The sequence below is a fragment of the Amblyomma maculatum genome, chromosome 4, assembly GCF_055883805.1.
Source record: "Amblyomma maculatum isolate TAMU_Amacu chromosome 4, ASM5588380v1, whole genome shotgun sequence".
Taxonomy (NCBI): domain Eukaryota; kingdom Metazoa; phylum Arthropoda; class Arachnida; order Ixodida; family Ixodidae; genus Amblyomma; species Amblyomma maculatum.
Genome location: NC_139347.1, coordinates 22,484,697 through 22,498,672, shown reverse-complemented (window position 1 = coordinate 22,498,672; position 13,976 = coordinate 22,484,697). Strand labels below are relative to the sequence as shown.

Here is a 13,976-nt window from a genome sequence, read left to right as displayed (position 1 = left end):
ACACAGGACAGCGCTGGACTAAGAAGTTTTATTGGAAAGTGGTAAACCCAGGATCAAGAAGCCAAACGACACATGCGTATGAGCGCGTTACACCCACGTGATGAGACCCGTTTACAAGCTCAACCAACAGCCTCCTCCCCCCCCCCCCCCACCAAAATGCATCGACACAGGGAAACTTCTTTTTACTTTTTCTGCCTACACACGTACACTGTTTTTTTATCAACCTATATTCTTTATTCTTAAGGAACAGAGAACAGTACCTTACACTCCCATGCTGTGCGTTTAAGTGTGGCTATGTATTTCTGGCCGACTTTGCAAGTGTTGGTGTTATATATTGCATTGTAAATCCTATTATAGTGCAGCGGGTTTCGGTACGTGGCTGTAACTTCCTCCAGGTGGCTGCCTGAGCTGTACATAGTCTGCTGCTATGCGGAGAGAAGGTCCGGCGGGCCAGGTAGAAAATAATTGAAGTTCGACAGCCTCTATCTCCACCTTTCTTTACCCTGGCTCTCTCGGCGCGGTTTGCAAGACCACGTGCGAGGGAGTGAGCGACCTCGTTGAGGTTGGTGAAATGCGGAGACGTCCCCAATGTGTGCGGAGAACCAAACTAGCTCGAAAGGCCTTGATATTTATTATCACTGTCTCCCAGAGAGCTTACGTAAGCTAAATGTTATTACTGCCCATGCAATCTATAGTGTGATGGGAGAGAGCTAGATTTTCGGACCAGCATTGTGTAAAAAAAAAGCAGTTTTAAACAGATATGCACGAAACGAAACTAACATAATAAGATACTATCGCCTGCGTTCGCAACTTTCTACATACTCTACTGGGAAGTACAGAGACCTGTTCATGGCTTTAAACCACTGATTAAGTACAAAATAAGAACGCCGGACGGCTCATGAAGATAAATTTATTTAGGTAGACCCAATTCATTCAGTAAAATAGGATGTGGAAATCATACTGGCGCTTAGGTGCCCGTGCAGAAATGCAGCAATAATAAGGATATATAAACTGAAAAATGTAAGCTGTCCATCACGCCATAAAAGTGAGCGCTGCTAATCATGAGCCAAGTGACCGCCATAAAGAATAGGCCTCTTCGTAACAGTTCGAATTTTTTTGTCGCTTCGTATTTGCACTAAACCTTCGTTCATTAACAAAGAAAATCGACAGGCAGCGATTTGCATTTATGACTTACAGGACCTACGATACCTGTGCTCAGCATCGCGCAATGTATTTTCTAACAGATGTTTATTGACAATCGGGATGGATTATGAATCTAACCCTTCGTTTAGGTACTAATTTAAAGCACAAAATGGTAAGACACGACAAAAGCGATAATTGACTTTTGACCCTATCTGCTATGTTAAAGTATTCGAATTTTCTTCTTTGCTTCAAGAGAAACAGACCACGACAACATCAACGCCAGACATTGGGGCAATGTGAACAGCGTCGCAACGAATCGCACCTTTTTCTTTTTTGCAATGTGTAAATAATTTCTCCTTTTAAGTGCCTTTGATGATGAGGGCTAATTTGTGAGAATTTTTTTTTTATAATTACAGCATCGAAAACAAAAAGGTCTCTAGGTTTCTCGGTGTTTTCATAGATTAAGGTGCCTTCACAATAGCCATCAAGCTCTCAAGTATAGTGAGGCTGAAGGTGTATGATAGAGGAGACAATACAACCAGTTTTGAAAGCGTTTGGATTATATTAGCATATTTAAGTGTTTATTTTCAACATTTTTGGACGAAAGCAATGGGGAACTGTTCCAATGCAGAGCTATGTTGTCAAATTATGTCACTTTCCGTTCAGCTGCGTGACACACCGTGACTATTTTTTATAGTCATAATTTCCCCGAATGCCTACAAAGAACAATCTGCAGTATGTAGCGAAGGTATATCTGGCGTAGAAGACGGTAGTCGTTTTTTGAATCTTATTCAATGGTTTTGCTCATTGTGTGCAAGGTGTCGGCTTGGATTCAAACTGTCAATGGTACTTTTTCCGGCCTCTTGAGTTTAAAAGTTATAGCAATATTAGTCACACTTTTTGCAGGATATGCTAAGAATATGCGAATATAAACGCTCGGTTGAGGTTTAATCTTGATGAACGTCATGTATTCAGTTCCAACTTAGAGAAGCAAAAAGAGCGAGGTCAAAATGCGTTTGCAATGAAAAATATCACAATTGGGAGTATTTTTTAGTTGATAATTACTTCATAGAGACAATTTACGCCATAGTGTTATCGTAACATCCGAAGATTTGAAATTCAGGGCTGATTCGAAGCGTTTATTTTTGTACACAAGTACAGCAGTACACTTAACCCCGCCACGGGGGCGCAGTGGTTAAAGTGCTCGATTTCAGCGCCCAAGGATGCGGTATTGTATCCCAACCTCGGCGGCCGTTTCTCAATACAGGCGAAAAGCAAGGCGCCCGTGTCCTGTGCGATTTCAGTGCACGTTAAAGAACCCCAGGTGGTCGAACTTTGCGGATCCCTGCACTACGGCGTCTCTCATAGCCTGAGTCAATTTGGGACAACTCTACAAATCAACAAGTACACTTATTGGCAGGCATTGAAACTTATTTAGAAGCAGTGAGAACGGTACGCAATTTTCGTGCAAGAGTGAAGCGATGTTGAAAAGTGATATTTTCTTACAAGGGAATATTAAAACCGCATTTGGTTTCGTACCTACTTCAGCATAAGATTAGACAAAATGAGGAAAGCACACAGGATAAGAAGTTGCGACGTAAGTTTAAACATTTTATGCCACTTGAAGCGAAGTCTAAGTGAAGTCAAATATAAGACTCGTTTAGCAGTGCTTCTTCTGTAGAACTGCTATACTTAACGATTTCTTTTTCCTACAATACACTGCCGCACCTTCCTGCCGTTGCTATTGTAAATCAATCCAGACACATGATTACATCAATGAATTGTTGCAATTTTAGCAGCCACAAAGTTCGAATGGCTGCAGCCAATCCAGCATTGTTATGAAACCGATAACTTACTAATTGATTCCAAAGAACGACAGCACAAGCGCAGTGAGTTAGTTTTGCTTGCGGTTGTACCAATTATTGAATGCGGTCAGGTGCCAGGAAGAGGCAAAACACCAATCTACATAAAATACAGTGCTCGAACTGCTTTTTGTCACGTCGTTGTATCTTCCCCAACGTTTGATGACGAAAGATTCACCGGCAGACAGGCACATGAACTTAGTAATTATGTACGGAGGACGCTGGTGTAACGCCCACAAATACTGGGGAGCTTGCAAAGGCGCAGAGCGATGTCAAAGGTAGTGAAGAAAAAGAAGGAATATAAAATAGTCATGTTTGAACCGGCTACCCTTCCTTTGAACAGGGTGATTTATTAGGAACTGCTCTATATTTGCGGCGAGCCCATTCCCGCCAGAGATCTGACGGGCCTCAATGTGACTACGCAGGACGTGAGAAAAATTCCGGCGGATGGCCCCACGCATTACTCATGGTGCGCTTGCAACATAGCCATGCCAGGACCAATTGCATTCCTTTAAAAACATCATAAGACGCAAGCTTCGCGCACAAAATATAACACAAAGGCAATGCAAAAATAATAAAAAAATTATCATCATAAAATTATCAAGATGCTGAAACTTTTGCACCGACTTGAGGTTCGCTCAAAGAGAAGTGGAAACGGGCTATCAAGGCAAGAATTAAATTACTGTGTTGTAATAGAAGCTTCAGCACACACGGCATTGGTAGAACATAAAGATGATTTTCTGCGGTGAGAAAAAAGGAGTTTGTAATTTTTGACCGCTGAAGTTAAGAAAAAAAAAAGGAACATGATCTCCTGGAACGTAACCATAAAAGTAGCTCAAATGTGCTTTTTGTAAGTTGTCAAAGTGAACTTTCTGTCCAGAGAAATACCTGCCTATGAAAAATGTACGCAGTTTAATGAAACAACACGTGGAAAACAGCATAATTAAAATCTTCCAGTCCGCAAATCTTCTTTTGAATGGGCATTATGTGCCTGCTCACACAGTCTAGCAAAAAAAAAAAAAATTGTTACGGTTTAACCCCGGTAACCCCAGAAGCTTCGTTATGTTTTTTGCTACTCATCATCGTCACCAATAAAGCTATTATCATCACCATTAAGTAAATGCACGACCTCTGCCTTACCTCCCCTGTCTCCACTGCCATTTCACAAGACACCGTGAAAAAAATAGATTTTTCTGCAAGTCCGCTATGTCCTTGTAATTCATCTTTCTTGCTTTATACTAAATACATTTTGGAAGCTATTATTTCCTTTTTGATTGTACAAAATATAAAAAGTAATAAATGAAGAAAAAATTTCGTCTGCCAGTGAGAAGTAAAATTTCTGCGTTAGAAGTATTACTGCATTTCTGTGTCTTTAAATTTTATGTCAATACTTTTCAAAATACAAATAGCAATAAAGGATATTGTAATATTTATTACAAGATTCTATATCTGTCCCTTCCATGTTTGCTATAGCAGCCAGCCTGTTCCTGGAATCTATATTTTTCTGCACATTCCTCTGTTCGCTCTGATGAACCGCGGCTCCAGCGCAACATCTACTTCTATGAACTCTCACAGGGGGTGCTCTTGTAGCATGCCATCCAAGCTTGAATTTTATATCGCATTTATGTGCTATTAATTGGCAGCGGTTTAGCACGAGCGCTATTTCATAGACCTTCCACTAGAGGTTTAAGGAAGTGCGCCTTTTGCGCTTTACTTCCTTCCCACTCCCACGCCGTCCAACACCGACGGCTACTTGTCGAATTCTAGTTCACCCCCCCTACCACTACTTGTAGTATTTTAGCGTTGTGTTTCTTCCTCAGCTCACCTTAACCTTTTTAACTGCCTCGCTCTGATCCCACAGCCTTCGAGTCAGAGATTAAAGAGAAGGTCTTGAGTAATCATTGGCCGTACTGTGGGAGCTGTGAACGAAAAAAAGCCAAATTACAGCACCTCAAGTTGCACCTAAAATTTTGTTAAATCACGTTGCAAGTTAGAAAATAAATAATATCGCCATGTCGCACATGTATTTCACTTACACCAATGAATTATATAACTGGTGTTGGTGTGCACAACAGATTCCCGAGAGCCTGCAGGATCATACGAGCTCTAACAGAAAAAGAATCCCGGCCATGGCAGCCGCTTCACAATTGAGGCGAAGAAGCCAAGCGTCCGTGTGCCGTGCGATGTCAGTTCACGTTAAAAAACCCCAGGTGGTCAAAAAATTCCGGGGTCCTGCATTACGGTCTATCGCATAGCCAGAGTTGCTTTGAGAGGTTAAAGTTAGTAAGCCAAACCAAACCAAGCCAAACCAATGAAGGAAAGCTCCGTGAAAAACAAAACTAAGAATATATTGTAAAAAAAGAGCCCAGTGCCGGCCTGTTTCCCGTCGAAATAGACGCGAATAAAAGGCCTAACAAATGACCAGCGAATTAATCGAAAACAGAAAGAGTATCAGATGATAGATTCTAGATGGAGGAGAGAAGGTCATAAGGTTGGAAAAAAAAATGGTGGGCACTGATAAAAATAAAATTGAATAAAAATTCGCGCGTTGAAGCTAAGCAGGCGTATATCCACGGATGTCTCTTCATGTTTTTGCTGCCTTTCTAAACAGCGTTGCCACGTACTGACCTCACACGCGAGCTATGTACATGGGAGAGGAATACAAAGAGAAGGAATTGCTCACAGGGAGTCAGAGCAGCGTAATATCCGCCGGGGCGAAAGTCTTTCATTTAGCCAACCGGGTTCGACCGAAGCGGCCATCACTCTTCATTGTTCGCCGGACTGGCCGGCGGCGCTGAACAGCTCAGCGCCAGGGCGCTTTCATAGAACACATCCTCACATACTCTCCGCTCGGCTTCCTGCTTTGCTGCTTACTTTTCAGTGCTGTCGCCTCTACCATTCTCTCACAAAGCCTTGAAGAACAAGACACGTTTGTGGACTCCACTATGGTAGCAGTAGAGAGAGTACGAAAAGGCGAAGAGAAGGGAGAGGTGGCAAGAAGAAGGGGATCGAGGGTGTCCAGCGACGGGACCTGTCCCAAGCGTCCCATAGCGGGAGGCACGGTGGCGGTGGTCAAATAAACTCCCGCTTCCGTGATAGCCTCGCTTTACGACGCTATAAATCTCAGCGAAATAAGGGAACACTCCCGCCTCACTGGACTGACCGGCCGACATCCGCGGCAGCGGCACACACAGCATACTTGCTAGCGGAACACGTGGGTACTTTATTCTCTTTGGCTGCACACTGAAACGATGTCCAGCGCAGCTTCGTGAGAGATGCAGCGTCTTATGGGAGCTGGCGAACGTGGCGGTATCTGCGATTGGGGCATCGCTATGACATTCGATTGCTGAATAGAATGCAGGGAGGAACTCAGAAATCGGCGTCTGATCAGAAATATTGAGAAGAAAAAAAAGAACAGATGAATGGATGTTGCTTCAGTTCTTTAAACACATTCTATTGTGATTCGTACTATATGAAAAAGCAGACGGGGACAATAGAAAGAAGACAGCTGATTGATTTTCGAACATCATAAATGTAGAAATAGAGCAAAAATAACTACAGACATTCCTAGAGGAGAAAGCTATACATATTAAGCTGAAAAGCGACGACTCACCATTCTGTCCAGCATTGTAAATTTTTTTCTTGCTGTTCGAGGTCAACCGCAAACTAGACATATAGGTATGAGATCCTAGGTTCAAGAGAGCGGGTTTTTGAAATAGGCCGTGCAGGATGGTTGCATATATGTGTGTTATGCTGTTCATTGTACGTAGCCCTAAATAGTAATTCTCGACTACTATGGAAGTGCAGCTGCAGCTATCATGTAATTTGTATAGCATTAGATATTGAAATGCTGCAGCAATTTTAGCCACAATTTCATCTAGTTACTCCCTTATGCGTCTTCCAGCTCCGCACAGATTATCTTCGTTCTTCAGTAAAACTGAATATTACCCAATATTTGCACCGTGAGCGCATACTGAAATGTTGGAAGAAGCCACTGAGGAAAGCATGATTTCAATTTTTGATTCATGCTTTAAAGGTGCACTTAAGATCCTTCTCTTATCTTATCTTAGGGAAATCTTATTTCTGCTGCATTTTTTGTTTGCTTTCTGGGAAGTTTCCGAAAATAAGCAGTTTTAGTCGTTGATAACAGGCGCAAGTTAAGCCCGCGAAAACTGATATACGTCTGCGCTATCTGCCATCGCGATGCTCGAATTGGGCGCCTGTGGTGACCAATAAAAGTACTATATTCAGTGGAGATACCGAAAGAAACATTTTAAATATTGGGCGGCGAAACGTATGTAATACTTTGAAAACACAATGCCTACCTAATTGTGGCTAAGAGGACACATCACCAAATATAGGTAACCCGAAATAGGTGGGCTATACTTACAAGTTAGAGGTGTCCACGAAACAAAAAAGTGAGGGAACCCAGGACGCTTGTCCCTAGGCAGTGTTATAAAGGCTCATTTTTCTCTGACTTCGCCTTATCGTTATTTCAAAATCTTTTTGATCCTTTTCAGTTGCCTGCAATGCCACTTGACGGCCCCTTCTTTCCTCTCGACGCAGTTACATCTGCCCTAGAAATCAGTAAGAAATAGCCACAGGCATGACATATAATGCGAAGGGCGGATAACCAATGGCTTTCGAAGGTAACAACAGTGGATTCCAAGAGAAGGCAAGCGTAGCAGGGGCGCTGCAAGTTAAATGGGCGGATGCGAGAAGAAAGACCGTGGGGATAAATTCGATGCTGCTGGCAGATGACCATACAGGGGGCGCAATAAAAACGTTTCTTGTCCCTATAAAGAAAGTAGAGCTGACTGGGTTGTTTCGCACATTGGAGAGGGAATAAGGTGGGCTCTCGCGGCTGAACCCTTGGGCCCTGGTGACTTCTGCGGTTCAATGCACCAGACTGAATTCATCATCCGGCTATTAGCCAAGTAGAGCGGGCCCCCACGTCTGCAAAAGTTTGAGCCTCGCATATTTTATGGTGGGTTTATTAGCGAAGCTTCAGTAGCTATCAGTAAAGTCAGGTTTGTGTGACCGCGTTAAATATATGAATTAATGAGTTGAGGTAGTGAGTAGAAAGAATTAGTTTCGCTTTTATATTGATTAAATTTTGAGCACCATGCATAGATTTCGTCTTCCTTTTGCTAGTTTGTCCCCCCGGCGCCGCCTTTTTATATTTTCCATGCATGTTTCTCCTAACTGTTCCCTCTTTTGAGTGTAATCACCATCTGATAGTGGCTATTCGGCTCCAATATATCCGAATCAGTAGTTTTTTTTTTATATTAATGTGGCAAGTTAGACTCAGTCCCGTCTACATCTGTGTCGTTCATGTCTTTATTTGCTCTATATTTAACAAAAAACTGTTATCAACTATTACATATACTAAGATTCTGTTGAATGAAAGAGTGATTGCGAGATGTCAGACGGTATTGCTAATTTGAAAGAAGTGCGATTGTCGGTTAATCATGAGGGCCGTCCCTAATGATTGCCCCTTGGGCTTCGGGAAAGCCGGTAGCACTGGCTGAATAAAGTGAGCTTCAGTTACCTTGTATGAAGTATTTTGGACACCGGCTTGAGAAATTCGGCTACAGATTTAGTAATGCGCATTTCGATAGCAGCGCTGCATATCATGCAATCTATACGGTCCCGTTCTGTAGCAAGAAGTCGAGCTAAAGCAACACGAACATTATTTTACTGGGGCAGAAGACTTTTACGAGCAGTCGCGCGTCGGCCTTCCTCACTCCTCAAATATTTTAGAAACTCCCGTCCCACTCACACAATTGTTGGAAATGTATAGGCATAAGATTCTGATGTTTTAGACTTCTGGTATGGATGTTCCATCGAGTTTTGTTCACAGAGATAGCTGAGGGTCTATCGGGTTGGAGTCGAATGAACGCTGACTCCCATTCTGAAGAAAAGCTGGTAAAGACCGTTAAGAGCATGCGCTCGCACCATGTCGGTTGCCTCCTTTAGGGCGGCCCCAATGTCCCAACATTTTCCCATTTTGGGTCGTTGCGTTATGTCAAATTCCCCTTCTGGCTAGCATGAAAGGGGGCCAGGGGAGGAAGAAAACTGAACAGATCTGAATTTCTGCACTGTAGTTAGTAAGATAGGCTGGCACATATACATGCGTCCATTCCCGCTCAATTTCTCGCTTAAAAATGAATCACCAATATGCCTAAACCTAATGTCTCCTTAAGTCTTTTTGCCTACATTTGGCCGACTGAGAGCTTGTAGGATGGCCGCAAAGCGCACATTACCGAAAATCTTAGGCATGTCTAAAGCCAATATGGGGTCCGTAAAGTAAATAAATATTGGCGCGGGGACCGAGTAAATAGGCGAATATGTGAAATTACACTGCAGTGAGTGTAGTATAGGGTTAATAAAAGTATGAGCAATGTAACAACTGCACGTAAACGACAAACGCATGTTTACATATTCTTCTCTGATTGTGTACACGTAATAACATGAGTATCACAGACGGAATGTATGTAACAATTAATGCACGTTTCTCTGCTTAGTGTAATTTCCGTATCAGTTAGATTTAGAGTTCCATAAATAGTTGGACCGCTCTATGCATGATGAAGCCAATATGTATGTCAACAACAGTTCTTAATGGAGGAGGAAATTGGGCTTAAAGCATATGAGTTCTCATTCTGTTCATAATTATAAGCTTCTTGTTCAAAAATATCCCGGGCTGAGCTATAATATTACCCTACGCATCATGCGGAATACCGCTGTGTTTGAAATCAGCAAACGGCTTTGCATCGAGGTACGCTTAGTTCTGAAGCCTGCAGCTTCTTCTCGTGAGGAGCTGCAGAAATGCTTAGCATATTTGCCATTCCTCAAGGCAGCGTTGTGTTCGAGTATCGACTCATGAGTGTTCCTTGAGAAATGCTCATACGAGCACTGTCAAAAAATAACGCAAATAATTGAAATCACTTAAGAATGCATAACGCGATAGTCATAGAAGGGGAAAGGCAAGTTGTTTGCATGCTGGAAAGTACGACCGCGCAAAAGGCCGCAATTTCATTAATTGTTTGGAATAAACAGCGCGAAGGACGAGGAAGAAGATCAGAAGGATACAAACACAGCGCTGACTGACAACTGATTTTACTCCCAGAAGTTGGCAAGCATATATGCATGGCTTGACGCGTGACAGAAAAAACGGGTGCAACGCGCATGCCGAAACCAAAGCCAATTAACTCTTTTTACGCATTGCCTCGTCCTCGTCCTTCGTACTGTTTATTCCAAATGAATAACCAACTAGCCTGCACTTCAATGCAATTAATTGTATTTCGAGTTGATGGTTTCGCAGGCCATCGAGTTTTCGTGACCAAACTGAGTTCTTCCGTGTTACCATGTAACGGGGCGCGCTCGACATTGTGCGCACGTGCGACCTCGTTCGAGATTTTCAAATTTGTATGTGGTTGCCTTGCTACCATCCGCGTTTACCTCAAATATTATTGGTTTCTTAGTTGTGTAGAATGTTTTTATGAGTCTATATTTTTTTTCAATTAAGTCGAATGCATACGGCGTGCGTGCGGGGAGTTTTGACGATGGTCGCGAAAGTCACTTACCTTCCACACAAGAGCGACTGCTGATGGCTAGTTCCCGTGCTGCGGCTGTATTTGCGCACCAAATGCTGCTGTGATGACATCAAGGGCATTAAAACTTGATTTCTGGTGTGGAAGGCAGATTATATATTGAGCAGTCTTTCTTACAGATACACATGGACACAACTTAGACGAAGCCTAATCCAAGCTTTTTTTTGTTTTCGGTGTTTATGCTTTCTTTCGATTTTGCGTTTTTGTGCGGTTGCCTCTATTAAGCATGCCTAGAAAGCGTCGGACTTGGCTCAGAAATCAGGCTATTCTTCCTATTGTACATTTGTAATTCATGCCAATAAGTATGCTCATGTAACGAAATAAAAAAAATGAGGGCTTAAGAGGCGCGGTTGATATCGACAGGATTCCGGTTTTAGCATTAGATTTTGATTCAATCGTCGTCGGTTAGGAAAATAACAAAACGCCTGAGTGATTCGTAGTGGAGCGCAATATATACACTGCCACGCGTGTTAAGGCTCTCGACATTAGCAGTTAGTCGGCATTAGTGAACAGAAAAAAAAAAAAAAACAAGATGAAGTTCAAGCAGGTTCAAGTTCCTTTATCGCGGCCATTCATATTTTACAGCCTTTTTAAGCTTTTCAAAGATTGCTGCACATTCACGCAAATATTAAATCGCATAGTCAGCCGTTAGCGAGAGGAGAGTCGGAGTAAGCGACTTATCTGTCTTCACCCAGTTCTATAAGCGAGGTATAGGAGTGACGAAATAGAGTAGTGTTAAAATAGGTCAATTTCTTGTTTGGCTTGTTCTATAACTGTCTTAGGACAGAATGGTGCACGCTACAAAACGTGGTCATCAGGAAAAGCTTTGAAAAGAAATACTTTAAGAGAGCGTTGTTGGGTTACACTACTTAACAGGCGTATTTACTGGAACAAATATTTGGTAATAGGCAGCAAACCACGCAAACATTTCTTTGAACAGTCTTTTTCTCTTTACTAATTGAGAAAAGGTCGATTCATTGCGAAACCTACCGTGCTGGCTGTACTTTCACTAGCCTCTCTTCGACCTGCGTTTCTTTTTCAGAAACGTAATAATCAAAATACCCCTCATTTTATTCGTTTTATGTCCTAGCGAGAAGACTACTCATTGGTGACACCCTTATTATACTTACATATGCTAAATGTGTTTCACACTCGCAGCAGTAGCCATGCTGTTCAATCGAAAGAAAATAAAGAGAATCCTTTAAGCTCGGGTTGTTATGAAACTTGTGAGGAAGGAACAAATGGCCCACAGTCACGCACTGCTTTCGAAACGTCCTAAAACTGAGGGCACTAACTATTTGCTAGGAACAACGGCCGGGTAATTTTGTAGAGCAGCCACTCCTACGAGCAAACAGAGAGGCGTCTTGTTTTTACCGCTTATATTTAAAAGACCATTATCTTGAATGCACGTCGGCTGGATTCTACGCCTGCTCGCTATGCGTGACAAGTGTTCGTGCACGCAACGCAGCGCTTGCTTGCCTAACGTGACGTATTTTCATAAAAGACAGAATAACGACGAGCTCAAAGTGGAAAACTCGTGCTGTTAGCACTAATCATTTTCTAGCGTGTCTCCACTTTCCCGAAAGTTTGTTTTGGTATGCATATGCAATTCAAAAATAACAAATAACGCGGACTCTTGATGACAAAAACTGGCATTGGAAGTTCATGGTACAAAAATATGCAAAAACAAAAAAAGAGCAAAAATAATGACTTGGAACATTCGCCGCAATATTTGAACCGTCACCATTCTGCGACTTTACTCCTTTTTAATCAGGTTTAAACCAGACTCTTCTAAGCCCCACTGAGTAAGCTTCTTGCGAGCATTTCAGTGAATCATCAAAAGATGCAGCGGTTATTCTCCTCTTATCCTCTTTTCCATGTCATGTCGTTCCACTAACTTCTGTATTTATAGCCGGATGAGAAGGACTTTATAGGTCATTTTGAGGCGAAAGCCTTTATAGGGTGTCCGTTCGTGAGACGTGTCACACATCTACGCGGGATACCGTGAGATTAAGACGTCATCACTTGGTGAGGTCATCGGCAATGACTGGACGTGACGTCATGACCTGATCAATATGATATGGCCACGCGATTCACGCATATATGAAGCTGACCCTTCGGGGTGTTCCAACTTCCAACGCCTCCTAGACGTTCGGTGTTCTATCCAGGCGTCCTTGCTGCGCTTTTCATTTGATGCTTCCTCAAACGCAGTACCACACATCATACAGAAGCGGACGCCGTAAAGCAGGAATGACTGGCGTTTCAAACAAAGGCTTTCGCCTCATCGCACTTTAGTGGTCCAAAGTGCCACACACATTTTTTTTTTTGTGCTCTGTGAGCACCTTGGAGGTGTTGCAAAATCTAAATACCGAGGATTAGAAAAAAAAAAAAAAAAACGAGTCTTGGCTTATAAAAACCGATGCGCTTTATACTTTCATTATTGTGACCATTCTGGTTATACGATAAAACATTATTAATACTTGCTTTTGAGCTAATTCTATATGTTGCTAAGATATGTTGAAGAATATATCTGCCCCCTTCTCCACAAAAACTTCTCATTTCGGGTAGTAGTTGATGTCGCATAGGTCACAGAGCCCGGAGGCATCGTCAGTGTGCGCGTAGGCTACGCTTTCAGGAGACAGCCATAAGGTGGGGCGTCCACGTTACGGGATGATAAATGACACGAGGCCGCTCACATTAATTAGCTGGCAACAAGCAGCACAGCAGTGTGGATGCAGCGGCCGCTGTATGACCGCTGCACGTGCTGACGTCATGGCAGGGGGGCACCATTCCAGGCGACGAGCTCACACAGTCCCAACGTTGCACATCGCTCATGCTCGGAGCTCGTTATCGAGTGAGCGAGCGTGTTTACGGCGCAGGGCATGTGTCAGACATGGTGTCTGGTGGCACTCTCGGAAACACAAAAAAAGAGTTCGTGCAGGCAGCGGACTGTAAGTGCAGTGCATGAACTGTAACCACATGAACCGTAAAATAACCATGACATTGCTAGCTTCTTCTACGCAAAGTACTTGTGATCTTTGCGAAAAGCGTTGTTTGTATGGCTCTGCTTTGGAATTCCCCTGACTAAATTATCGAGGGATTGGAAAAAAGTTATATCGGTCTATGACGCAGTTTCTGACCTCTACAGAAAGCTGATCACAGGCTTTCCCGGGGGTTTTGTCAAAAGCAATCAAGTAGCAAGGTTGTCTCATCAGTGACTGGTAGGCAGTGCTAATAACACTGGTTAAGGTGTAACTTTTGTGTCTCCTGGAACTTAGTGTGCACTATTGGTTTTTAAGTGTAGAGAAAATGCTCCTTTGTACGGCTGAGAAGAAAACTCCACTGCCTGGTTGCCTTT

The 13,976-nt window shown here is 42.8% G+C and overlaps 1 protein-coding gene across 3 annotated transcripts in view; it reads right to left on the bottom strand.

Moving 5' to 3' along the window:
* LOC146190484 (cell adhesion molecule Dscam1-like) overlaps positions 1–13,976 on the bottom strand; it is a 221,164-nt gene that overhangs the window by 64,387 nt on the left and 142,801 nt on the right. The gene's annotated exons all lie outside the window — the stretch shown is intronic.